General features: G+C 42.2%; 1 protein-coding gene and 1 non-coding gene across 4 annotated transcripts in view; both read left to right on the forward strand.

Annotated features, from left to right (window-relative positions):
* Nucleotides 1-27,772, forward strand: part of EVA1A (eva-1 homolog A, regulator of programmed cell death) — a 201,926-nt gene that overhangs the window by 99,230 nt on the left and 74,924 nt on the right. The gene's annotated exons all lie outside the window — the stretch shown is intronic.
* On the forward strand, nt 22,925-22,996 carry TRNAC-GCA (transfer RNA cysteine (anticodon GCA)). The gene has a single exon. It is a non-coding gene; the product is annotated as a tRNA-Cys (tRNA).

The raw sequence follows: 27,772 nt of genomic DNA on the forward strand, positions 1-27,772 counted from the left end.
ATATCATTTTTCTCATAAAAAGACTGGGGAGAAGCTTATCCTCATGGGGATTTGACAGAAACTAAGGCAATGTAGGAGGAAAAACAGAAGCTCCATCCCTCAAAAATCCAGGGAAAACAAACAGAGCTCCATGATGTATTTCCAAGAGGATTTCTCCTTCAAAGGCCTCCATGGCCTTATTCTAGAATTGTGATCCTGGTCTCAAAGTCAACTACAAAAGGCACTAATGATCTCTTAATCTGACCTTAACTTTCTAGTCCAAGCCTAACTGCATCAGGAAATGAGTCACACTTGAGAGCACAAAATGGCATGTTTTGCTTTTCTGTGGGTGAAATGTGCCTCATCCTTTGAAGGTGGCCATGGCTCCTTTTCAAAACCATGATCTCAGACATGTCTCTGAACTGGATTTTGTGATCAACAGACACATATTTCTCGCCTCAAATAGCAAAGTCCTTCAACATGTGAAAATGAAATAAACAAGAAATCAAATTCCAGTTCCATGTGCTTATGCCAGACAGAACTAAATCCTGGAATTCTTTTAGAAGAAATGATGAAATGAAACAATTTGGTATTCTTATGGCCCAGACAATGATACCAATGTAGAAAACCTCCTGCTGTCTGTCTCTTTGTTTCAGGTTTCCATAAAGCTGTACACATCATGGCTCCTGGTATAGGGCTCTCCTACTTTCACCAAAACTGTGGGAGTGAAAGGGGACAGGCTGGGACAAATGAGCATGACTGCACTTCCCTACTGCCTGTATCTCAATACATAACTGTGTTTCCCACCTCTTGCACTTGGAAACACATTGTCCCTTGCTACTGTTTTCTGGAGATCAGTGAAAGGTGCAGTGACCCTGGCACAGCTTGGGAAATGTGATGGGTGTACAAAGGGGTTTCTCTGAGTGTCACTTCAACCCTTTTTGTTGCTGCTTCAAGTAAGAGACCCCATCACTCTATGAAATCAGGCAGTGCAGTCAGTCTGCTCCTCTCTGTCACTCCCTGCCTGCCAGACTGTGGCAGAGATGTCCTGCCATGTGTCGCTGGTCTTACCTGTGAGAAAAACTGCTGTGTGTCCTTGGCCAGTGCTACTGACCTGCTGTGCTGCTTCAGAAAAGGTGGCGAGAGCAAGAACTGTGATGGCCGTGGCTGTGGGTTGGAGAGTCTTCATGCAGACATTTACTTTGTGAGGAGCTTCAGTAACTATGGGGACAGAGCAGCTGAGCTCTGCTTCTGGTGATAAAGCATGGGAAGGACTGGAAAGAGACTAATATATCTTCTTCTGATAGCAACTCATGAAAAAAAGTCTGCCGAGTAAGTAATTTATGAGGTGACAAAAGGTAATATTAACTAAAAGTTCATGAGCTGTTAGCAGAAATCACAGCTGAGATGGACCTTGTGATAGATTGGTAATGTTTGTGGCATAGTGAAGAGATGGTGAGGTGTCTTATCTCCCAGTCCTGGCAGGAGAACGTCTGCAAGGTCTCTCAGGTCATCATGTCCACACTGCTCTTCTCTAGCCTGACAGCAGGACCTGGGCCTGATTCCAGATCTCCAGGAGGTGAATGGATGAGGCAAGAGCTTTCTTTCTTTAAGCCATATCCATATTTCTTGAAGGTTCATTCCTCTAGCTTCCATGTTTTATAGGACATGAGAATTCCTTCCAGACACACACAATTTTGCTGATGAATCTGTTCTTAAATAAAGGTGTCATCTAACTTTTTGCCCAGCCGTATATTTTTAAAATATTGGTCATAATTACTCCAGCCAGTGGGAGTGTCTCAACTCAGCAGTTCTCCATATCAAATGATACCCCTTTGCACTGTGGGTTCAAGGTCTGTTGGCATCACTTAACCGAGAGAGAAATGCCACCAGTTCATGTGTATGTATGAGATGATTGAAGCAAACATGTACCCAGCAGCCTGGTGTGATAGAAATCTCTTATGTGCATTAGGGTCCCATTAGCACAGCCAAGGAAACAGATGAAAAATCCTCCAATGTAAAAACATTCCAAACCTGAACCTTGGCAGTAGCTGAAATACAAAAATCTGGCCCAAAGCCATATTTAGCTAATGGAATGGTGTGGAAGGTGGGATTTTCCAGTATGTGGGTCCCACTACTGCACTAATAAATGCATTAATTATTTTTTCAAAAGGAAAAGGCAAGTTCATTCTGGGAAGCACATAAGGCATGGTGAAGTTGATTTCTGAGTGTGGCAGCTGTAATAGAGGCAGATATAAAAATTTTAGTTCTGCCTTTTCTTTAAAATACCCTGAAAGTCTTTGAGAAGTAAAGAAAATTAAAAAGCATTAATGCAACTGAGAAAAATAATACAATAAAGACTTAGTAGAAATCTTTCTCATCTCACTTCCTCTTTGTCCAAACATCTTCCTTTGTCTCTGTCTTTCTTTGGTATAAAAAGTATTGTTTTGTAATATCTTTGAGTAGCTTGATAGTGGTTTTGTACTTACAGATAAAACTTACGGTGCTCACAATATTTATATTTTATTAATTGTCCACTTATTAACTTCAAAGGCTTTCTTTAATTCTCTATATCTCTTTCCTCTCTAGTTTGCTAGATTAGTTTTTTTGGCCTATGCTGAAGTCCTAACTGAGCACTACATTAAAACCTGTGGAATTTTTTCACCCACACAGTGCCACTTGGACTCAAGGAAGCGTTGAAGTGTGTGCTTTATTTTAAGACCTATGGATAATTACCATGAAAGTTAAATATTTTCTCAAATCCTTCCTTGAGTGGGGATCAGGGGCTTGTCTGTGTGTAAAGTGAAACCTGATTCTGAGCACTGAAAGTCAAGGGAGCCATTCAGTGTCCACTGTCCCCACTGCCAGACCTGCCTCCCTGTGCAGTCCATGCTGTCCCTCTGCTAAGGATCTGCTGTTCTTTAAATGCAGCCATCCATCAGAAATGGCTTGATGATAATAAAAGATGAAAAAGGAGGATTGTGAATTTCTTTGTGTCTAGATGTGTTTCAGTGGGTTGGTTATCAGTCCTGATTACTGGTGACTTTTTAGTGCTGTGGTTGGACATGTGCTGAACAAAATGGAGGAAATATAGCCTTGGATGTGTTTTTGATGTGAATATCTGTCGTCCATTTAGATGTGTGCGTGCCTCCTGCTTGATTCATGCTCGCCAGGAAGGGGTCATTGGGCTGAGAGCTAATGAACTGCCATGGTAACTCATAAATTGCTTGGAAAACCCTGCAGGTTCTGCCACATTAATAATCCTGCCATCCTGCTTTATGAGGCAATAAGCTGAGTCCCAGGGGCCAAGTGCTGCATGTCCCAACGAGAGAACTGTGCAGGTAAAGAACAAAGCCTGAGCACAGGGGCAGCAGCCACTGCTGCTTTGGGATGTCTGGTGCTGCTGGGAGACCAAATGGGGTCAAGGAGAGGTGGTCGAGGTACTCTGGGGCAATGGGGGTGTGCTGACCTTTGCTTTCTCTGAGTGCTTGGGAAAGCAGCCTGGCTTCCTCTAAAATGCTGTGTTTAAATAAATGTTCTTTCAAGTTGGACTAGAGGCAGGGTCTTTTCTGAATGAGGCAGCTCTGAGGTGGTTGCCTTCATGATGATGATGAGGAGGGAGGCAAAAAAGCTGCACAAATTCTCTCCTGTCATCTCAAAGGGACTGTGCTCTGGTGCATTAGCTCCTGTGCAGTAAATCTATCAATGCCTCAGGCTGGATGAATGTAATGGTTCCTTTTGCTCTTAACATTTATGAATTCATGAATATAGAAAATGTATTTTTATCACTGCAAAAGCGCTTTCTGTTGCTATAAAACTCAATTCCAAGACCTGCATAAAATAGAAAAGGAGCAATTCCAGACTTCCAAGAAAAAACAAAAGCCTTTTACATCCCTTTGAAACAGGGCAATGCAGGCAGGGTCTTGCTAGGGACAGACAGACATAGAATGTGTAATGCAGACTTTCTTTCTTCTAAAGTTGAAATAAAATGTCTGTTTACAAACATATAAACATTTTAGGAAATCTAGCTCTAGGGATGTTCCACTGAATGTATAATGTCTGATGTTTGTTTAACTGGGCTTCTTGTATAATGCTGTGAAATAGAACTCACAAACATGTAGATTTGAAATTCATGGCCACATAAGTTTGACCTACCAAATAAATAAAGAAGAGAATAACGATATGATATAATTCCATGTGGCTACTCTCATTGTCAAGACAATGTGTTCAGATATAGTTTAGGACATCTATTCAAATCCTTTGTCTTATTTTCCTAAGTTAATAGAGGTTTGCCTAGTAATTTTTGTATCAAGCCTATGCTTCTCTTCAAGCTATAGAGTATTTTAAAAAAAGCTATCCGGCCCTCATGTAATGACTACAAATATTGAAAAATTCATGAAGTGGGATTCATCTGACCAAGTGTAGATGTATAAGCCATAGAGATTTATAGTGTATACATTCCCATCTGAGAAAAACTACTTTTGCAGGTAATGTGGAGAAGCAGCTGCTTTTGAGGCACAAATCATCTCATCCTAAAGTAAGTGCCCAAAAGAGATGAACTGCATATTTGAAATGACAGTTCTCCTGTACTGACTGTAAATGGAGCTCCTGGTGCTTAGCTGACATTGTTATCTACATGTAGAGCCTCCACAATGCAGATATCTCCATCTACATCCACCCATCCCTGGAAGTGTTCAAGGCCAGGTTGGATGGGGCTTTGAGCAGCCTGCTCTAGGGGAAGGTGTCCCTGCCCATAGTGAGGGTGGCTTGGAACTGAATGAATTTAAGGCCCTTTCCTACCCAAACCATTCTGTGATTCCATGGTTCTATGATCTGGTTAGAAGCTTTCAACCACCATGTTCTTATGCAAATGTTTATTTTGGTCAATTATCATTTCTACTTAATGGTAATACCAGTGTTTTCTCCTTATATTTATTGGCTTCCACTCCCATTGTTGGACAGATCTCCAACTCTTATTTATCCAAGTAACAGAGGAATATAATGTTTATTTAAGTTCTTGAGAAATTACCTCTAGCCATGAGTGTTGATGCTGAAAAGGTTCTCAAATAGCAGCTTGGTGTCTTGCACCTCAGCTCAAGGTTAAATCCATCTCTACACTTGGATTTGGAGAAGGGTTTTCCTATTAGTTTGTTTTACATGGGACTGAGGTCCATTTTCTGTATTTCATCTTTAGTATTTCCCTAGTGTTTCCAGGAGCTTGGATGGGGTCAGTATATTTGCTGACTTCTTTAACTGGCTGGTTGTTCTTTTAGACTTTTGTTCTCAGGGTCAGATTTGTTCTGAACTGTCAAGACTGCATCTGGTGGTATGGGAGAGGTGGCAGAGTAGACTTTTGCTGGTGATGTGACATCTGTTACCAGTTTCTGCAAACAAGTGGACTTGTTAAACTCCTTCCAGACTTCTGCATGTTTCCATCCAGGTGAAGGAAAAGCAAGGAGCTTGTTTTCCTTTCAGAAACTTAGACCTCACATTGAGAATTAGTCATACTTCAACAGAATCTATTAAAAAAGCTGTGGCAGTGTAACTAAAATCTGCACCATGATGAGTGACCAGATAGCTCAAGGCTGACATTTTCTTATTTCTGAAGCTGTGATTTTACCACCTTTGATGATGACTTAACAATTTTTGTGGATGCAGTTTCCTGCATCTCAGAGAGAAGCAAAGAGGAAACCGATTTGGATTCATGGCATGTATCTGTTGGAGTTCATGGACTACCTGAGGGTAAAGGCAAGATGCCATCTCTTTTTCTGGCCAGTGCTGAAGTGAGTGGGGCACATGCTTTACCAATGGGCTTAGAGGTACCTGCTCATAACAGGCTATAGCAGCTCTGCCATCCTGCACCAAAGAGGAGCATGCTACAGGGACAAAGAGCTGTTTATGTTTAACATCAGTGGTTGCACTGGGATGTGAAACATGACACAAACAGCCTCATTAGTTTTAAGATGAAGGTTGGTAAATCAAGTAATTGAAAACTGTCATTGTGCTGCTCCTGTTTGTCTTTGCTTTCTGTACAGCTCGCTGTAGGTTGATATGAATCAACCCAGGAGAGTCCAAACATGCCTGGCCTGGTTGGCCCAGACACAGCAACTCTTCATTAGCAGGGCAGAATGAGCCTGTGTCTGATACACATTAGGGTAAATAAATATTCTGAGGAAGCAGAGCTCTGCATCTCAGGTGGAGGAGGAACAGGTAATGCTGTCACCTCAAGGGAAAGGTTTGAAACCCCTTTGATTTCTGCAGAGAAGAAATGGAGGCTTGGAGATAAAAATCATTGCCTTGGGGATGGGGAGGAAAGAAGATGGGGCTGGAGGAAGCAGAGAGGGAGTTCAAAGGACACTTTTTATGATGATCCTTAGCAGAATGAGCTGCAAGACAAGAGCTACCTTACAATTAGGCAAGGTTTTCAAGCTGGCTGCTGTGGTCCTTCAACTCCCAGAGAGCTTCTGCTATGGAAAGAGTCCCGTGAAGAGTTAGCTAAAATACTCTGCAACCCCTGACCTCCACTATTCATAAGGTGTGTGCACCTGAGACCTTTAATCCTTTTATCTCTATGTTTGGTATGTTTTGTTTTGTTTTGTTTCATTTGGTGAGGACTGTGGCCCAAAAATCACTGCAGGGAAGAGTGGTCAGTCTGTTGTAGTGGAGTGGTGATAAGAAGGAGGCAGGTGAGACTTTTTTTTCATTCTGGTATTATTCATCTATTTTATAAATTTAGAAATTTAAGAAATGTTTTATAATTGACCTGTAGTTTCTACTGCAGTAACTGTAATGCTAAACTGTAATGTAACCAAGTTTTTATGGTGACTGACACAACTTTGAGGTTACTAAATAGATTTTCTCACAGAATGATTTCCCCTGGCATAAATCTGCCCAAGTCCTTGAGGCTGAACTGCAATCTGCCATCCAGAAAATGGATTTCAGGCCTGGGATGGATCCTGAGGGCTCTGCCTGGCTGTCCTGAGACCTCCATGCTTGAATTTGGGGGGTGAATCTGATTTCACCCCAGAAAAGCAGATCACCTGTGAATAATTGTGAAAGATGGCATCTGAATGTCATATGTCTAAAGGAAATCTTTCAGGAACTTTGGAGAGAGGCACGTGGAGCAGAATTAAAATTACATGAGTTATCTCTGTGGTGACTTTTTTTCCCCTCTAAGCTTAATCCTGCTGAACAGACTTTTGTACAGACTATTCTTTGTCATATCAATGCCTCTAATGATGCTTTAAAAATTCTGACCATGAGTAAGTGGTAGATATTTATAATTTTAATCCCACAGGTTATTATTTTTTTTACCTGGGAACCTCATTGAATAGCCTCATAAATAGGGTTACTGTTGCATCTCCATGCCTGTTAAGACCTGTGCAGATTTCAAATATAATAATTAACAGTAATGTTGGCACGTATGAGACTCCTTTACTGGTGAGGAGGTTGGCAGCCAGTCTGGCAGCCCTTTTCAAGCAGGAGACTGCAGGCTGCAGCCGAGGAATGTCTCAGCAATCAATGGCTGACCCTTGATTCACTGATCACCCTAACTCCTGCTAATTGAGGTTAATGCCAGAAGCACTGACACCTTGATGCTCACTCATTAGTGCCTGGAGGCTACTGGAGACTGCTGACAGCTCAGTGAAACACGCATTAGATTGGATTTAAAGGGAGCGTTTCACACCATGACCAATTAAGATACATTTGCATTAATATATATTTGCCTTCCCTTTTTAAAAGCATATCAAGACAATGACATTTCCTTGCACTCTTTATAGAAGGGTTCACAGCTGGTGCCCTTCTACCAGCATATGCACATTTCTCTGCTGTGCACCTACCACTGCCCTGCTGGTTTCTACTGCCCTCTCTCCACTTTAATGTGAAACAAATAGGAAATCCTCTGGGATTTGGAAAATGAAAACTTGGAAAATTTGTTCCTGACCATGAAAAGAGAATTAGAAGGCCAGGACAGAGAGAAGAAAAAGAATAACAATTTTTTGAAAGTCACCAAAGATACAAATATATGTGATCTCTGTGGTGGTATCTTGGTACAACTGAGGTTTGTGAGCTGTTGCTGTAACAGAAAATCCATATCATAGGCACTCAGAGGTGTCTATAGCCCATTGATGAGAGCTACATGGGCATGAGTACATTTTAGGGACATGGTTTACTGGTGAACTAGTCTGGATTAATGGTTGAACTCGATCTTAGAGCCTTTTCCAACCTAAATGATTCTATGATTCTATGATCAACTGTGCAATTTAATTGCTGGGAAGTGCACTAATGAATGTTACCACACCTACGGGCATCAGCAAGGATTATTGTGCAATGCACTCACTTGCTAAGAAGCGTTTCCTGCTATGAGTGATGTTACACAGGCAGGGCCAGCCAAACTCTGGGAGAAAGTGTTAGTCTTATTTTGGGTGTGGAGACAACATTTACACAGGGGTTTGTGTCATGGCAGTTGAAGAACTATCAACTCTCTTATCAATGTATATTCTGTGCAATGATACAGATATTCACTGCTAGATGAGTAGATACATGCTTTGCTCTCCAGGTGGAAATCTCACCATGCAGTATTTCCTGCCCAATCTTTGATTATATGAAATTAAAAGAAAGCAGTAGAATATGGCAAGTTAATTTCTAATTTACTGCTGTTTTGAGCCTGAGGTGTGGCTCTCCATGGTCAAACCACTGTGTGGACTAGGCAGGGAGGAGGGTGCTGTGCCTTATATGAATTATGTGATTTATAACAGCTGAATGATGACCAACCCAGGTCTCTTTAGTGTCACTAAAAATAATTTCTCTTATTCCAGTTCAAGTTCTTGTTTGGGAGAGGCCAAATAATGGCAGAGTGCAGAGGCTGACATTTATGTGTCTTCTCACTACCTGTGAACAAGCCCAGCCCTACATCATCCTTCAGTATTATAAGAGAATTCCAGGGAATCACTCTTTCCCCTCACTTTGGACATTTTCTTACATTTCTGCCTGATCTCTGAGGCCCCAGGCATCGGTATTTTATCTTCTGTTTGTATAGAAGTTTTGGGATGGGCTTTTATTGTCATGCTGTCTGGTTGTGTCTGCTCTGGTGCTTAGAGATGGGGATGCCAGGAGGCATTTAAGAGTAGATACCTCCCAGAAGTTCCTTAGGTCTGCTCAGCATAGATGACCTTTTGGGGGGCACCCCAACTTACAGTGGGGAGGAGATTGCCATGGAAGTCTTGTTCTTCAGGAAACTTTCCTTAACATTCATCTGGCACTTGCATTTCCGACCTCCTTTTCAAGACCTCCATTTATTCAAAATATCCACACCCAAACAGTTAATGCCCCTTCAGACAGACGCTTCAAATACTGTTGACAGTGGCTACTTTTCATGTCCTGTTTTAGTCACTGTTTAGCTAAGCCATTCATGTTCAGCTCCTTTAATCTTTCCTCATAAATCAACCTGCCCAGCCACTCAATTGTCTTTTTGTTGCTCTTTTCCACAATTACCTGTATCTTTAAACAAACACTGAGCAGGCTTATGATTATTTTCCCCCTGGGGGCCACAGAGATTTACAATCTGCCATGTATTAGCCATGACTGTTGTTTCAGCATCGGGCAGCAGCAGCACCACTACCCAGGAAGAAAAGCTGACTCTCTGGAGTTTCAGTCCCAAGTATCCTGCTGCTCAGTGTTTCACTAATTATCTCTCATTTATGTGAACTGAGCCAAAGAATGTAGGAATTTCTGAACGTCAGAGTAGGGAAGCATTTCTGTCTGGGGAGAACAGGATCATGGGGAACAATGTCAGGATCCTTTGCTGCCTGGTTTCGTTTCCAGCTTTACTGACTCAGGGGCCTGGGGTCTTATGGACACTGATACTGCATAATATAAACAACAAAGAAAATCTACCAGATTCCTTCCAAAGATATTTAACTAAATTCCTAACCCATGAGCCCACCCTGGGCCATCTCTTATCTTTGAAAGCCATCTCACAGCTGCCTGCAAAGACTCTGCTGGCTGGTTAATCCCAGCAGATGGACCTTGGTGTTGGTGCCTCAAGGGGAAGGAGCAAGGGAGGGAGGGCAGAGTCCTGGAGGTCTCTGTGTTAATGGGTGTCACTCCATTTTGGTTTAAGCCAAAGCCTCAGGGAGAGGCAGAAAACTGGTATGCAGCTTCATCTGGAGTCCAACAAACCTGTGTTGGGTCAAAAGTTGCCCCAGCCTGGACATGCTCATAGCTTGCAGGGGCCCAGGGAGTACATATCAGGGACCAACCTGTAAATGGGGATTGCACTATTTAGTCCCTGGATCATATGTATTTGCTTCAAGCTTTGATGAAATTTTCAAAGTATTTTCTTTAGAAGAAAAAAGTGCCTCCTGGAATGGACAAGAAATGCCTTTTTTAAAACGGTCCATGAAAAATTAGAAAGAAAACAACTGCTTACAAAAGGGCAACCCCCTACTACATCTCTTCCTCAGACATGGTAGCCGGCATGGCCCACTGGAGGGGCACTAGCCTAAGGGCAAGAGGTTTTCTGCTTAACCCTGATCAATCATGGGCTCTTTGGGCAGTCACTGTGCTTCCTCCTGCCTGGTGTGGTTAGACCCTGGGGCTGTTTGCTCAGCATCTGGCAGGAGAGAGCAGCAGCCTCCCCACCTCCCTGGGGTTTTGGTTTATGCATGGAGTGCAGACATGATCACACAGATGTGAGGAGTCTCTGCTTTCAGTGCCTACAGTTGCTGTTGAACTTTATTGACATGAAGCTTCAGAATGATCAGGTGTTAAGCTCCTGCCTGACATGTCCATTGCTGTCATGATAATTCACTCAGTCATTAATTCAATGGCAGTCTCACATTTATCTTACTTTTTTTTGGTTGTTTCTCACTTGTGATTTTTAATACTATGAAAACCAGCTAATATTATATTCTCTTCCTCTCTACTTTTTCCCCAGTGAAAAAAATCAAACCACTAGGGATATAGCTCAGGATTACATACTAACACACTTTTTTAACATGCTGCATATTGATATTGATCAAAGGGTCTGACTTCTGCATGAAAGCTGTATCTGATTCCCACAGAGAGGAAAGGCAAATTTTCTCCTCTGTGCTATTAGAAATGATCAAAACCTTCTGCAAATGCCTTGGGTATCAATGAAGAATGAAGTATAGGATGTTGGTGCAATATTGTCACTCTCTTTTGGGAGAATTGAGCCACCTAGTAAATTGGAGTTGGAACACATGTAATGTAAATTTTCTGTCAGACATTTCTTAGCTTGTTACAGTACTAACAAACAAGTGGGTTTTCTTTTCTTCCTTACCTCATAATTCTTTGTCCTTGAAGTTGTGCAGAATTAGATATGAGGGTACCTCTGACAGTACAGAAAATTAAATGGGGAAAGCACAGATACTGGTTTGTACTTTCTGTTTTTCTTTCCTTCCTGTTCCTATTCAGCATTGTCAGGGTAGTGGTTTTCTCTTAAGCAACACTTAGGCCTATGCATATGTTTGCATTTAATTTCCAGACAGGGAGGCAGGCCTCTAATAGCAGTGTGAGCTGCTGCTTTATGGATCTGGCTGGCTGACTGACTTACCTTTCTGCAGCTGGCCAAGAAACTGCCCCACACCCAGGATGCTGACACACTCATGGCTGAGCCAGGCTCTTGGATTCTCAAGCCAAACTGGTGCAAAAAATGATTTACCTGTCCCAGGCTATGAAAAGGTTCACCAGCTCTTTACATACATGGGGCTCTTGAACCCAGGATCATACAAACTGCTTTACTTTCTGGCATGACTACTCTTTGTAAATGTTTTTCCTGAACTCTTGGGCAGATTTTATTCAAGAAAATGTATTTAACCATTAGCATTGACGTTTTGGTTATGGCAAAAATATTTTCCTGTGTAGAGGGGACTTGTAATGATCCTTCTGTTTCTCTGTAAGTGCTCCTCTACAGACTTCCTGAAGGGATTTCTGTGTCTCTGTGTCTCAGGGGTCTCATCCTGGCTTAGGGAATTGTTTTTTTCCTGAGGGACCTTACTTAGTAAGTTGTAGGTCTCAGTGTAGCTGAGTTGGGGTCCAACCCACTTTGAAGTTCAAGACTAAAGATTTGGACTAGCAACCTGGAGTTTAAGTAGGATGTTGGAGTACTGAATGCACAGATAGCCTGATCAGAATAGGAATGCCTTTGCAAATAGGTGTGTTATTAAACATACTCTAATGCTGACCAGATGGAGCTGTCTATGGTATAATCAGCTACATATGGACTAGATACCTTGGCCTCCCTTTGTAGTCAGTATATGAAAAGAAAAAGGCATTTCTAGGTTGCAGTTAATCTGATTTTCAAGTAGGTATCTCAGGTACCCTTTACAAGTACTTGTTTCTTTCTCATTTTTAGAGGAACCTGTGGTGACTGGACCAGATGTGAATATCTGTGCTCTGTTGACGTCTGAAGTTAGGCCAGATAGTTCTTATCTTGAATGTGTTTTCTGGAAAATTATCTATTTTCAATAATTATTTCTCATTACTTTCCTAAGTCTTCAAGCCTAATGATGTCTAAATTAACTTCAAGCACATTGTTAATAACAATTTTACTAAATTGCTTCAAATAATTTCTTTTTTTTAAAAAAAAATTAGTCTTTGACAGTTTCATGTCTTATTACCAGAAAACTAGAAAATTAATACATAGTTAAATAATATCTGCTTTGTGGAAATAACATCTCTTCTGAAGTGGGTTTGAACCCCGTTTTGCAGAGTGGGATTCAGGTTTTGATTCTGATTCTGAGTGTAACTGTCCAGAGGTTTCACAGCTCTTGCTGTAGCCAAGGAAATTTGTTTTTGTACTGACTAGATATGTAGAGCTCAGTAGCCCATATATACACATAAAGTGATATTTTAGACAATTTGGTTTATTTATGGATTCTGCCTAATATTTGCACAATCTGTCTTTGATGTTTCAGCCTAGAGCCTTTCAAAAGCACTCAACAGTCATATTTAACCAGATCATGGGTATTTGACCAGCTGAATTATTCTTGGATCAGTGCTGACAATAATGGGTTCTCACGCATGGAATGCCTGTGTGGACAGTTACATGGTGACTTCCCAGCTCCCTCTCACTGTGCAGAGATTAAACCTTGGGAAGGGTTTATCTTTGTCTGAGGGATGCAGTGTCTTAATATAATTTCCTTGCTCTGGCAGCTGTTCTTGTGGGGGACACAAGAATGCAGGAGAGAAGCGTGTTGCTATTTATTTATTGTTTTTACCCATCTTTGAAAAGAGCAGGTCCCAAAAATGGATGTGGCAATGATGTCCTTCTTACAGCACAGAAAAGCAAAGATTCTCTTCTCTATTTTGAGACATCAAAGGAATCCATGTCCTTCTGGAGTGCATTTCCTTTTCCCAGTGCGTGAAAAAAGAAAATGTTTTCCCATCTTCTGTTTCAGTGGAAGCTTACCCAACTCAGAAGCAGGAGTTTGCTGTTAGGGCTAAAGTTTGTAACATTGAAAACATGACAGTTCTCAACCAGAAATGCCTTGAACCAACACAAGGATAACAACTTGTCCCATAGTCAAAGCTCCTGGTGGTGGTTATGCACTGTACCAGAATGCAGAATGCTCCTGCAGATCCAGTTTCACCAGCTCTTTGTGGTGTTTGCCCAAATGGAAGCAGCTGGGGTGACACCAGCAGATCCTTGAGTGCTTCCACAACCCTCCTGTTTCCTGCCCAGCCATCCTGTGTGCCCAGCTCTCCAGGGGAGGTTCTGCCTGCTTTGAAGGAGTTGTGCAGCCAAGCCTGCAAGGAGCTGCTTGCTTGGACAACTTGTGTCACCTGAAGAAGGGACCAGGCCCCTCCAGTGAAGTGAGCACCACCAGAAACACAGGGAAACTCTCCATTCTAAGCAGAGCATGTAGTGCCTGCAGCTTCCAGCTAGGTCCTGTGGTTTGTGAGGCTCTACCAGGGACTACCCAGCCCTGATCTAGGCAAAAGCCAACACAGACTAATTAGAGCCTTTTCCAGCTAGTTCCAAAACCATCAGCATCATCAGCCAGTCTTGCAGCATGCCATGCTTGGCCACTCCACTGTCCCTGCCCATGGAGGTGTCCTGGGAGTTACTGGTGTTGGTTTGGTGCCTACTGGTGGGAAATCCCTGTGCCAAGGATTGCAGCTCCCAGCATCTTCTGTGCACTTGGTGTCTCCCAAGCAGCAGAAGGGGCAGGGAATGAGTGTGAATATATCAAGGAGGCACCTTTGACCTGCCAGGCATCCCTTATACTGGACAGCCAGATTGGAGATTTAACTGTGTTTTGGAGAGAGTCCCCATGGGCTACACTTGTGTAATAAAAATATTCTCTGGCCATAAGGGCAAGTGGCAAGGCATGGCTCACATCTGAATAGAGGAAATCTCTATACTCAAACTAGCTGCAATGAAAAGTCCCTGGCTGTGCTCTCCCCTGGGCCATGCCAGGGTGGAGAATGGACCAAAATATTTCTGGAAACTTTATAATTTACAATCTGTGTACAATTCCAAGGCAGTGCTTGAGCCCTTTAGTTTATTAATATAGATATATCCTGTATTTGAAGTCCAGATCAAGGAGTTTTATGGATCATTATTCTTCCAGTCCTTCTTTATTCTTCAGTCTTTCTGGGATAACAGGTTATGGTATTCATAAACCTGGCATGCTAAAAAACATCCCTGCTTCAGACCAACACAGCTTTACTGTCAGAAAGGGTTATGGGGCTGCACAAAAATATGGGAGAAGTATTGAGATTGTCTGGGCCCTGTGAGTAGGAGAGTGAGTCTGGCATTGGCCAGGGAATGGCCAGTGAGCTCCTAAACTGGAGCCCATCATAGTGAGAGAGCAAGAGAGGAACAGAGGTGAGGGCTGTGCCCTGCCACTGCAGGGGAAGCTGCCCCAGTTTTTGTTCCTAGACTGTTCTCAAATATTTTTGTCCAGTTCTTTCTCTCAGTTTTGTTGCCATAAGGTTGGTAAAGCAAAACCAACTAATGCCAGTTGTTCCTTCTGTCCACAGAACACAGCCACTTGGCTGCTCAATTTTCCTCTTCTCCTTTTGCTGTTCTCCCTCATTGAGAAAGGAGCAGCTGTTCCATGCACCTCTGCCTGGGATATTCAGAGCAGGAAAATGTCTCTTCTCTCACACTAATGACCTTGTCCATGATTTCTCAGCCTACTTGAAAGGAAAAGAGGTTGGACAACGTCCATCATTATTTAGATTGGCAGTGGAAACCAAACTGGGCTAATTTGATAACTTTGAAAAATAGAGACTTTTCAGACCAGTGTTTCCTTTGGATATGTACTTTCTAGTAGCATTTAATTTATTTCTTTAATTAGCCATCCAAATCTTTATTAAATATTACCAGTTCAGTCTGAACTCTGGTTTGTTTTGAAGGTTCTTGGGAACAGATCCTATTGCCAAGAGAAGCTGGAACACTTCTAGTCATTAACCAAGAATGACTCTGAAAGGGGCTTTGGGATCAGAAATATGGAGATACTGAAGTAACCTTCCTAGTCAAAGTTTGAATCCCTTCTTTGATAACAGCTATTGCAGGAAGAAAGTCCAAACTCCCTAAACACAGTGGGCAGAAAAAGTCATAAGTGATGATGTCCAAGTGGCTCCTAGGACCTGCTGCAAAATACTTTCAGTGGAGTCAATAGGTTTTGAGTCAGGTCTCTGTTCTGCAATAAACATAGAATGATAGCAGTAATTGTAGACCATGGTGCTCATCTTGGTCACCATGATATTATTATAACAGATTCCCAGTCCATAAACACACCATTTCCTTTGCTAGCCCAGCAGATCCTGCGAACCAAATATGCTGTTGAAAGAGAGTTGCAGATAATGTGGTTTTCCTGAGCCTTTCAAACATGTTATAAAACTGGAGGAGCTGCAGTAATCATCATTATTAGTAAGCAGACTTGGAGCCTGAGTCTGAATCTGCTGTGAGTATAAACAACCTGTGTTTGTATGCATCCTCCCTGCCTTTGGTGATGAGTGTTTCACTGTGAGATTAGGGGTTGAAGGCTCTGAGATAATGATTTCAGCTGTGTGCCTCTTAGCACTGTAGGGCCCATAGAATATCAGAAAATTTATTGCAGTGACTCAGTTGCAAACTCCCTGGAGTGGACAAGTGTTGTGGACTTCATGATAAATAGCACACGCTAATATTTAGCAAATGATAATGCAGACCACAGAAAAGTGGGAATAGAGGAAAATATATTCCCAAGGGCTGACAACTAATGCAAAGAGCCAAGAAATAGTTTATAGTGGGAGGGAATTTCCCCAGCTTCCCTCCTCCATGCATAAGTCACTGCATTGCACAGGGCCCAACATTGATCCCTCCAGCACCAAAGTTACTCCTGGCTGGAGTTCAGAACACACAAACTCACAAAGCCCTGCAGGCAGAGCAGACCTGATGTTTTCCAGCCCCAGCTGGAAGGTGGTAGAGCCTATATTTGAAGCAGATGAAAGGGCTTGTGACTAAAGCTTAACTGGTTGTTTATAGGGCTTCTCTAATGGGTCTGTGCCATCTGCTTCATGCACAGGGCAAGTATCTTACCAGACCACTTCTTTGTCACCCCTTCCCAGTTAGCCCGGGTCCAGAGAACTAAAAAATCCTCCATTTTCTTTCACCCAACCGACAAGGACATATTTGTGCTAGAAATCTCCCTCCGCCTGGGATATGCCTTCCTGGAAGAGTGACATTCCCTGACCATAAAGAGAAATTGTCATTGCAGGGGATGAGGCACATACAACATGATGTCAGAGGGTGGTGGGTGAGCCCTTCTGGGATCAGGATCCCTTGGTGAGGTACTGTACGTGCATGTGTGCAGACAGCACTGTCCTGGTGAGTGCTGTGCCACATTATGTCACTCCTTGAGGCAGGAGGGTTTGTACAGCTGGTAAGGGGTTGGGGCAAGTGGGGGCTGGGGTGACCTAGGGCCCCTTTTCCTTTTTTTGGCCTTTCAAAGAGGCAGTTGGGAGGTGGATGATGCCAACCAGCTGTGCCTGCCACTTCCAGTCTGTGATGGGGAATGGGATGGGCATGGTGAATTCCTGGTGAATGAGTAGAAAGGGAGGAGAGGGAGGAACGAGAGGGGCAAGTCACAGTCTTGAGACATGACAGGTCTATGGTAGATGAGGCAGCTTCCCCTTAATGCCTGCAGGAAATCTGGGTCATTAGAGGGTGATGGATGGCTTAGCAGAACTGTCCTGTGGTGGTGGAAAATATCCACCTCATGCAGCACCACTGTGCTTAGTCCACAGCTGAAATGAGCAGACTCAGAGGCAGAGGGTGGCAATGCCTAAGAGCCTTAAATGTTACTTTGGGGTAGAAGGTGAAAAATGATGTGGGTGAAAAACTGATTGAGAAAGGTAAGGCTTTGATTGCAATTGAATTTTTTTCATTTGTGGGAAATACAGACTGTCAGTAATCAGACATTCAGTCATGACACTTCTGAGAGACAAGGATTAGAATTGCAGACTTGGGCTCATAAGGTGAGAATTAAAGTTTCCTGTGTGATTATATGGAAACTGCAGTAAAACACACGTAAAACCAAATTGCGGGTCATGTGTTTCAGATGCTGGAAAGGGAGGAATGATGGATAGCCTGTGGCAAAATCCAATGTATGTACGTGTGACTGCAAAAGATCAGAAGAAGGCATAAGCATCTGATTTAGAATACTTGTAGTGCAGAGGCAGATTCGTAGCATATGTTGAGAGCTTATAGGGAGCAGACCATGCAATATGTGATACCACACGCAGAGAGCCAGCACTCTGGAAACTTCCTTCTCCTGGGAAAAAGATCATGGAGCAACATTTATTTTTAAGAGGCACCCTCATGTTTTATATATTTGTGCTTTCTGTCATGATATTTGATAGCATTGCATTTCATCACTTGGAGACATGCTGCTTGGGAAGGTAGGCCTGGAGAGTACCTGTGCTCTGCTTAAACCCCTTTTCTGTGGCTGCATGCCATACTAGTCCCTTTATTTGGCCATTGTGTGTTCTGAGAGCAAATTGTGTGTAGTTGGGTTGAGCTAATGAAGTCTATCCTGGGAGAGATGCACTGGAAGAGGACGCCATGGATTAATAGATCCAAATAGCAGATCAGGGAGATGCTCACAAATAGCAAGTCTAACCCTTACTCCTGAGTTCAAAAAGAACTTAACATGAAACCTGGACACTTTCAAACCCCTGTATCCTCAAAACAAAGCAGAAATGCCCTAATTAAAGCCTCCTCTAACCCTGATTCCTTACACATAACACCGGGGAGCTGGCTGTCCTGCCTGTGCCCACCCTGTGCCCACCCTGACAGCCCTTTCTACGAGCAGACTGGAACACTGTGCATTTCCCTCTGGCTGTGGGCAAGCAGGAGCCTCTGATAGTGTCTCACCTCTTGCTGGAGCAGAGGTGACTGATGGAGGCACATCTCTACCATCTGTGATGACACAGACCCTTCTGTCAACATCTTCTTCACACTAGATGAAATATCATTTGGTTGAGGCCAGAGGGAGCAACTTCCTCCTTCAGATCTGTTTTCCAGGGAGTAGGGGCTGCTTTCAGGTACTGAACAGGCAGCCAAGGCCTCTTACTGTTCTTTGCTGACACCATCACTCAGCATCCCCCTGCAGCATAGCTGGGGGAGTGGGGGGACCCTCTGGCTACTTTCCAGCCACCAACAGCTGCATGTTCCCCTCCAGAGAAGTGACTCTGGTCCCAGGGAGATGGCCCAATGAAATGGCATTTGGAAAGACCTGCAGCAAAACAGCAGAACTGGGAGGAAGGGATCATTGCTGGGATAAGAATAGTGGAAAGGAATACAGGAAGGAAAATGGCAATGAGAGATGTAGTTGGCAATGGGAGAGAAGTAGGAGTGATGGAAAGGGAATGAAAGAGAAAACTCTGAGAGGAGGAGTTCAATCACTTTGTAGATAATACATGATACTTGAGCCAGGATTTCAATTTTTTTTTTTTTTATTCCCGCTCTGATCTGAGTTACTGCAGAAGAATTGTTTTATTGTTTTGTGCCTGACTTTCCCCATTTATGAACCAGATAATGGCCATTAGCAAACCTATAGCAGGTGAGGGCATCTTCAGATCCAAGCCTGGAAGTGTTGACACTTGAGCATTATTGATAGACATGTGGAGACAGACTGTCTCTGTGAATACTCCTGCAAAAATCTTCGTGAGTCTCTTTAAATTTGGCAGCTCGTACAACACATGCACCAAACCTGAAGCACCTTCACAAGGTCTGACATTGGTACTTGTGCCCTTAACTGTTCTGCCAGCTCATGACAGGTTTTGCAGTGTCTGATGTCATGAGGGGAGGGAGCAGCAGAGCTCTGAGCACATCCTTAAGGACCAACCATCCATAAGATTTGTCTGCAGCTCCAAAAGTGCAAGTGAGATCTCTGTTTGAACCAGTCCTGGAAGCCTGGACAGATCTGGGTGATCTTAGACAGGTCAATTATTCCCTCTTTTCTTCATCTCTGCATTTAAAAAATGAAATATGAGGATACTTTGCAGAAGAGTGATGAAGGTAAGTAAAGAGTAGGATGTGATGAGGTGTATTCAGAATCCATGGAAGTGCTCAGATAAAAGTTCTCCATTAAGGTGGATGCTGTTATCTGCCATTCATCTGCCATTCACCTCACTGCACTCCACCCGTGGTCACTTATCATTAACATCACTCAGAGACTTGAAGTGACTTCAACAAATTGTCTGAGATGTGCTGCTTCTCATTTCAATAGGTCTTAGGCAAGACAACAGAAGAAAGTAATGCAGTGTCACAATGCTGATAGCAAGTGAGTCACAGATGCTGATACCAAGAGACTTATTTAGTCCATTTGGATCTGTTTTGTCTTACTTTTCTCATCTCATCAAACAATCCTTGCTGGACTCCACAACTGTGTCTCTCTCAGATCCTTCCTTAAGCCTAAGCCTGAAGCTCCCTAAAGAACTGGCCATTTTGAAGATCTTCCCTGTGTCTTCAGCTTTGTTCACATCTCTTTTCAGAACTTGAGCAAGTGATGAGGTTTTCAGATGAAAGTAATATAGATACAGTTTTGACTGTTGTATTTGGTGTAGGCTGCTGCTTGTGCTTGACTGGCCTGTGTGTGCAGCAGAATGTTGCAACTGGTGGGACATAGTAGGGAGCCAGGGATGTTCAGTAGTCTGGTGTTCAGTTACTTGAAAGTTTCACCTCTTCTGAACCATGGCAGTATTTGGCCTTTATTTTCTCCCCACTTTGCTGTCCCAGAACTGCCCTGGCCAGTTACTTATGCCAGTCTGAGTCACACAGCAGCTGGAACAAGCTTCTCTCTTCATTAGTTTTTGGAAATGTTTGTGCTTTGAAAGGGTAGGGCCTATGTGGAGGACACTTCATTTTCTCCAATTTACATCATTTTGCTGCTCAGATGTTTGGTTCCTTTTGGGTGTGTATGTCTCCAAACTTCCAGAACTCTATTGAAACAGCTATTTCATGACTGGTGATGGAAATTTGTATTTCTGTTTAGTGGAGTGACACAAAGAAATAGAGTTCTTTCCTCATGACCATGATTCCCCTTTTAAATCACAAAAAGTTGACAATTCAGACGTGAAGCTGATCCAGAATCCTGTTATTTTACTGGGGTGACCCCATATCCATGGTGGAAAAGGTGTTCTGATATGTGCAAAGGGGGTCTGTGGGCACCACAGACAGAAACTTTTTCACATGCCAGAATACCTTACTGCACTTCCTGTGGCTTAGCTGACTTTCACCAAGTTGGGAAACATCCATAGAGTGCCATGAGTGGAAGTGACATATTTACCTCGCCTTGTCTCCTTTCATCCCATTTTAGACCTCAAACTGTCTAACAGCATTAGGAGGCCCCACAGAATGAGAACTTGAAGTCAGTACTGCTGGATTTACTGAATCTCTGTGCTATGTCCTGACATTAACATTAACTGAATGCATCAGGAATAGGATGAATTTTTAGGGATATGAGATACAGGAAAATCTTAGAGATGAAATTTGGGAAACCAAATCTGCCTGCTATGTTTGTCATGCAATTAGTCAAGGAGCTGGCTCACATAGTTGCCTCTGAAAACTGGAAGGAACAAATGAGAACCAGAAGACAGAGGAAAATATGTTGTATTGATCTTTACAAATAAGCAGCAGTCATTAAAACTATCAAAAAAAGTTGGCTTCCACATCTAGTGAAGGAGTCTAAATAAGGAAGGAAGAAGAATTTGCTGTACCATGCATTCACATGGAGCCATATGTATATTAGATAGCCTTCAAGAGAGTTGCCAAATGGAATGTAAATGATAGAAAAATGAAGGGGTGAATTTTGTCTTCATGGAATACTTGAGGAAAGACTAAACAAAGTGAATCTGTTAGCACTTAAAGCAAACCTCGTCCTTGGTGAAGAAGAGTTTACTGAATTTTCTGTGTGACTCAGAGCACACTTGAGTTATTAGTTTGATTCCTTTAGCTGCATGTAGGAAGTATGCAGCCCCTCTACACATGTTGACTTCACCATTGAAAAGGAACATGGATAACACACACACAGATTTGTAGGAAGGAAATCCAGACAAAACTTTATCACTTAGTTTGATCCAACTGCAGGCCAAGTAGATTAAAAGAATATGGTCATTTAATCTATGTAAATAAGATGTCTATTCATGTACTGAGGCAATTAATATATTGTTTCACGAAGACTGAGATGAAAATTTAATTTAAATTGACTGGATATGAAGATTATAAAGCAGACTGAAAACAGGCTGGAGGCACCAGAAACACATAGTGGTGAATAAATGCCAAGACTTGGTGGAAGATACCTCAGGGGAACAGAAGGGAACAATGTTAGACTGTTTTTGTTTAAGATCCTTATTAATGGTTTGGAAAGAGGGTTGGCTCATTGTGGGATGGTGCTCATCTTGGGAGAGATCATGCTTTCAAAGCACTAGTACTAATAACTTTTGATCTGGAAAATTTTGGATGAATCAAAATCACAACAAATGGTGCCAAAAAGTTCAGTCTGGGGACCTTACCTAGAGTCCCAATGAATGTACCTGTCTGTAGATGCTTTCTACAGAAATCTCAGTCTATGTGGTTCACCATTTAGAGCAAACAGGTTCTCTTAGTTTCCATTACGGTTCAGCCTCTCCCATTTATTTATTTATCTAATGCTTGTCTGACTTTGCCTACATTGGATTCCCCATACCAGAGCCTCCTGGCTGACCCCATGGACAGGCTATTTCACTGTCCTGCTATTTGAACACACATTGTGACTCTAGTAAGAGTCTTGATACTATTAAATATTTCATACAGAGGGCTGGTGAAGCAATAGGGACCTGTAGGATCTCTCTTTCCTTTTTAAATTCTCTGCTCTCCAGCCTGTTTCCAGAGGCCTGGGAATTACTCAGTGAAAGCTGAGCTTCAGGACTGTCCTTTGGGAAATATCAGCGTTGCTTTGAGATGGAGATTCAGTCCCTGGAGTCACCAGGTCATTGTTGCCTCTGATTGTGGGTGTTCAGCTGACCTGCTGAGGGGAGAAGGGCACGGTGCTGGCTGAGAAAGGGATGGGCAATGCAGCTGGCCTTGCTGTGCACATCTGGGCAAAGCAGCTGGACAGGTAACCCTGTTCCATATCTGGAAAGAAGTGCAGGGAGGGAGTTAGAGGGAATGAAGAGCAATTTTTCCATCATTTTGCAATTTGTTGTCTGGCACTGTCCAGCACTAGCTGTAAAGTTCAGTTTTTATTCATTCATAAGACATTGCTGTGCTACCCCAAAAGTCCTACACCTCCATGTGTGTCATCTGCAAGGCTCAGGAAGAAATGCAGTGAGGTTGTCTGTGCTGGACCAGTTCTGCAAGGCTGGTTCATATTCCATGTTGTGAACTCCCTGGGGCAGGGAATGTCCTAATGGGTTTAATTTACAGAGAAGGGTTGCTCAGGCAGGGGGTATAGCTCAGTGGTAGAGCATTTGACTGCAGATCAAGAGGTCCCTGGTTCAACTCCAGGTGCCCCCTTAGGTGCTGCTTTTTAGGTCAGATTTGAGAAAAACAATTCTTTATTGTGAGAGTGATGAGAAACTGGAACAGGTTCTCCAGAGAAGCTGTGGGTGCCCCATCTCTCAAAGTGTCCAAGGCCAGGTTGGATGGGGCTTGGAGCAACCTGGGATAGTGGAAGGTGTCCCTGCCCATGGCAGGGTATTGGAAAGAGAGGATCTTTAGGGTCTCTTCTAACCCGTTTTATGATTTTATGATTTTTTTTTTGTGGCTTTAAGGAAACACCCACAGTGCTTAGACACTGAGTAGCAGCATTGAGATTATGAAGGAAATTAAAGCATGAGCAGCCAAAGGGACAAGCCACAGCCAAAAAGCAAGTGAAGATGGAGAGGAGTGAGTGTTAACCACAGGAGCACATTTATTTCAGCCCCTGCAAGAATCTCCATTTTCTCTGCTTAGTCTTCCGGTTTGGGTACAGACACCACAAACTGTGGCAATCTTAGGGTCACAAATGTCAAATTTCCCTCTTCTTCGCCAGTGCTTGGCTGAAGGAGACATTCCTCACATGTTCCTGTGCTTAAGTGAACATTGGTTTGGGTCTTGAGTGGGAGGGATGACTAAGAACTGAGAATTAATTGCTTGATTCATTCTCTGATTATTCTTCACAAGTATTAGAAAAGGTGTTATTATCTGCTGAAAGATCATTATTTTAATTGTGCTTTGATGAGAACAGAAAACAAGGGAATCAGTATCATTAGTAGTGTATTAAAGACAAATGCAGAATCCTGTGAAACTTTTCCCAAAGATGACATTTATTAGGTTGTTAAATAACCTCCCACAGAAGCATTTGAAGCCCTGTCACTTAACTGATAAATTACTGAGGCCAAGAGGCCATAAGACCTCCCTAAATTAATTGCTGTTTGAACTGGAGTAAAACAAAAAAAGTTCGTTTGAAGATTCCCAGTGACTGTAAGTATCCCAAAGCCCTTGCAGAATTGTCAAAGAAACCAGATTTATATCTGTTCTAAATATCCAGATTTAACTGTACCTACTGGCCACTACGAGATCTTTTAAGGTTGAAGAAACTTTGCTAGCTAATTCCAGTTTCTCTCTTTGAATACTTATAGTCTGTGATTAAGAAACCTCTTAGCCTTTTCTTTGTAAAATTAAAGAGAAATCTTCTCATGTCTTTCTCCAGAATGAGGTTTCCCAATACTTTATTAATTCTTGTGTTTTTTACCTCAATTATTTTCAGTTCCTCAGTACCTGCAGCCTCTAGAATAGGCTCTGAATACCAGCAGCAGTTGCACCAATGTCAGGTTGGGTTGTTACATAATTTCTTCACTTCTTCTGCTTGATATTACATCTCTAGTACATGCATGATGCTGCTGAAGATGTCTATGTTACACCACTTAGATTCTATCACTTTCTAGGCTTTTTCCAGTTTGCCTCTGGTCTCCTTTCTCATGCCTGAGAAGCAAGTTCTCCACTGTTTAACCTTACATTCAGGACTTCACTGAAATTCATATTGTTGGCTTGTGTGCAGTTTACTGAATTCCTCTCTGGATTGTTTTGCTTTATTGTCTTTTGTATTCCATGCCACTTTGCAAAATTCCATAAACTTACTAAATAATAGTTTAACCTTTTTTTCCGTGTCAGCAATAAAAACATTAAATAGCAACTGGTAGGCCAACATCTATAAGGGGCTGAAAGTTCACTTGCTGGGTGAACATTTGCCATTTACTGTTTAATTTGGAAAGCTATCAGCTGGTTTCCAATTAATCTACACTGTACTATGTTTATTTTAAACCAGCCAAGTATATTACTCAATAATTCAAATTTGGTGCTCTTCAAAAGCCCATTACCTCAACTCTATTACTTTTATCAACCTCATTTGTAGGCTCATCAAAACACGAGACCGGATTAATTAATAAGACTCCTTTTCCATTACACATTGTTAATGTATATTAATTATTTATTTGTTGAGCCCTGTCACAGATGTTCTGTGATTTTGCCTGTGATGGATGTGCTGCAGACACGCCCATGATGATAGGCCTAATTACCCTTTTTTTAATGTGTGTGGTGTATGGAGAGCATCCACTTATTTACCTCTTAAAATCTTCCTGAAGTTTCAGGAAAGCATTGTGTTGCAGTGAGTGGGACACAAACATAACCAGCAGCTACCAGATTTCATGGAGGGATTTTAATTTTTAATACTATTCTAAATGTGTCTGTTGGTTTTTATTATTGTATCATGCTCCCTTCTGAGTAGCTATTTGCATACAGAATCTCTTGGGTATGTGCTCCTGGAGAAAAGAGACAGGAGCAATCTTTGGAAAGATCACCTGACCTGATCTGAACCCAGCTATGTTATTTTCCATTCTTTTCCTGCGCCCATCAGATGAGCATGGGAGCATCTTCTGGTAGTGCATTAGGCAAAATCATCATACATCTTTCAACTATTGTTTTTATAACTTCTCCTCTGGGGAAGAGTGTTTGAAGTGCAGGATATTATTTTCTTAGGATTTTAAGGCAGTTTGACTTTTGTGAAGTGTGTATCCTCTTACATATTTTAGAATCACAGCATCATTAAGGTTGGAAAAGACCTTTCAGATCATTAAGTCCAACCATTAACCCAGCACTGCCAAGCCCACCACTAAACCATGTCCCTCAAAGCCACATCTACACATCTTCTAGATATCTCCAGGGACATAGACTCCAATGCTGCCCTGGGCAGCCTCTTCCACTGCTTGACAACCCTTTCAGTGAATCATTTTTCCTAACATTCAGTCTAAACCTCCACTGCTGCAACTTGAAGCCATTTCCTCTTGTCCTATCACTTGTTACTGGGAGAAGAGGCTCATCCCCACCTTGCTACAACCTCCTTGCAAGTACCTCTGCCATTTCCTCATTCTTTGTCATTATGTTCTCCAACCTTATTTGGTTGGTATTATATTTATAGAAACATTTTTATTGTTTTTTACAGCAGTAACTGCACTTTTATTTCACATAACAAATGCAAAAGAATTGAAACATGTACCTTTAGTGAAAGGGAATGGGATTTCAAGTAGTCTGCAGCTCCTAAAGGAATTCACCTTTTTGATGAGACCCTTTCTGCTTTTCCCATTGATCCAAAGGATCATAGTTGCTAACCATTGCCTTCTTCTGGTCCTTGACTATGTCTTGGAGATGTCTTAAGTGCAGACAACAAAGATATGGGCACAGAATTCCAGAGTTCTTCAGGAAACTGGAATAGACAGGGGAGGAGAGATTTGCTGTGCCATGGTGTTCTCATCTGGATGAGTGTCTTGTATCAAATACCTCTGTGCCCATCCCATAGTTATATCCATCTCTCCAGCCTGACATGACAGACATTATTCAAAAATAGCAGAGAATGGGAGCGTGGTATCAGCATTCCCTGTCAGCTCCACTATTGCCTGCTGGAAAGAAACCTTCCTTCTCTGGGGCACTGGGGATTTCAGGTTGAAATCTTACAGTGGCATAAATTAGGAAAGGGGAATATTTGATTCAGGAATCTCAGATCAGATTCTGGAACATGTTGGCAAAGCTGAGTTCTGAGTATGCAGATGGGCCAATGATTTATGGCTAAAACCCAAGAAGAGCTGTTATAAATAGAGAGATTTGTGTTATTTCTCATAGAATATGACTGTGCTTCTTTGCAATGACCAGTTTTGATACACGCTGGAGTTACTGAGAAGGGAGATAACTGTTTGGTTTTTTTTGTTTGGTTTGTTTGTTTTTTTTCCATTTCTGACAGCTTGCTTACATGGTAAGCCCCTTGCTCAAATTTATCATCTTCCTAAGGGTAGAAATGCAACTCTGACATATTGAAAACAATTAAAACTTAATATGACATGATTATAGGTATCTAATTAAACTCCCTAAGATTAAAAATTCACAAAGTTTCCTATTTTTGAAACCATTTTCAGGACTACAGTACAGTTTTCCTTTGCACATCCAGGTCTATGATAATTTCCAGTTCAGGACTCAGGATCCATCCTGGTTTGGGAACCCCTGTTCTTGCCCTGTAGGGAGTAAACACTTTCCTTGCTGAGCCCCTTAAGTCACAGTCCCACTTTCATGGGATTCTCTGTTAATCTGTGCTCTATAACCTCTATTAAAAAGGAGAGAGCATCAGCAGTGCAATGCAAGAGAGAGGAAGGATTTAATCACTCCTCTATCTGGTCCTACCTTTTCAATTTTCAAGAACAGGATCCTTGATCTGCTGTTTTCTTCTATAGCACATAGGACACACTAATGGGTAAGTATCCTGGATGGATTTGGATTTGGGAACAGATCTTTGGAATCAAGAATGTGTAGAATTTGCAGGTTCCCCCAGTGAGTTTTTCACCCTTGATTTAAATAATTGTTCATTGAAAATTTATGTCACTTTCATCAACTTAGTGCGGCAAAGATGGTGTTGGTATCTGTGGTACAAACTGACTGAAAATCCATCTTGCTATTAATAAATAGTGTCTGCAAACACAGTGGCATTTTACTGTTCTTAAAAATTTGCCTGCTTTTGGCTGTGCTGTGGAAAAATAATGCCTGCTGGAGTGTTTCTGCCTCTGCCTGTCTTCTGATTGTGACCTGACATGAACTCGTTTATGTAATGCTCCCTAGCAGCAATGCTGCTTCTGAGACAGGGCTGCTCCTGTGACCAGAGGTAGATCCACATCCAATTTTAAAGGTTTTTTTAGCTATTCAACTGAACAAATGTGATTCCAGGAAAGAGAAGGTTTCTTCCTGAGCATATCACTGGCACTGGAAGCCAGG

The sequence above is a fragment of the Sturnus vulgaris genome, chromosome 3 (assembly GCF_052056855.1).
Source record: "Sturnus vulgaris isolate bStuVul1 chromosome 3, bStuVul1.hap1, whole genome shotgun sequence".
Classification (NCBI taxonomy): domain Eukaryota; kingdom Metazoa; phylum Chordata; class Aves; order Passeriformes; family Sturnidae; genus Sturnus; species Sturnus vulgaris.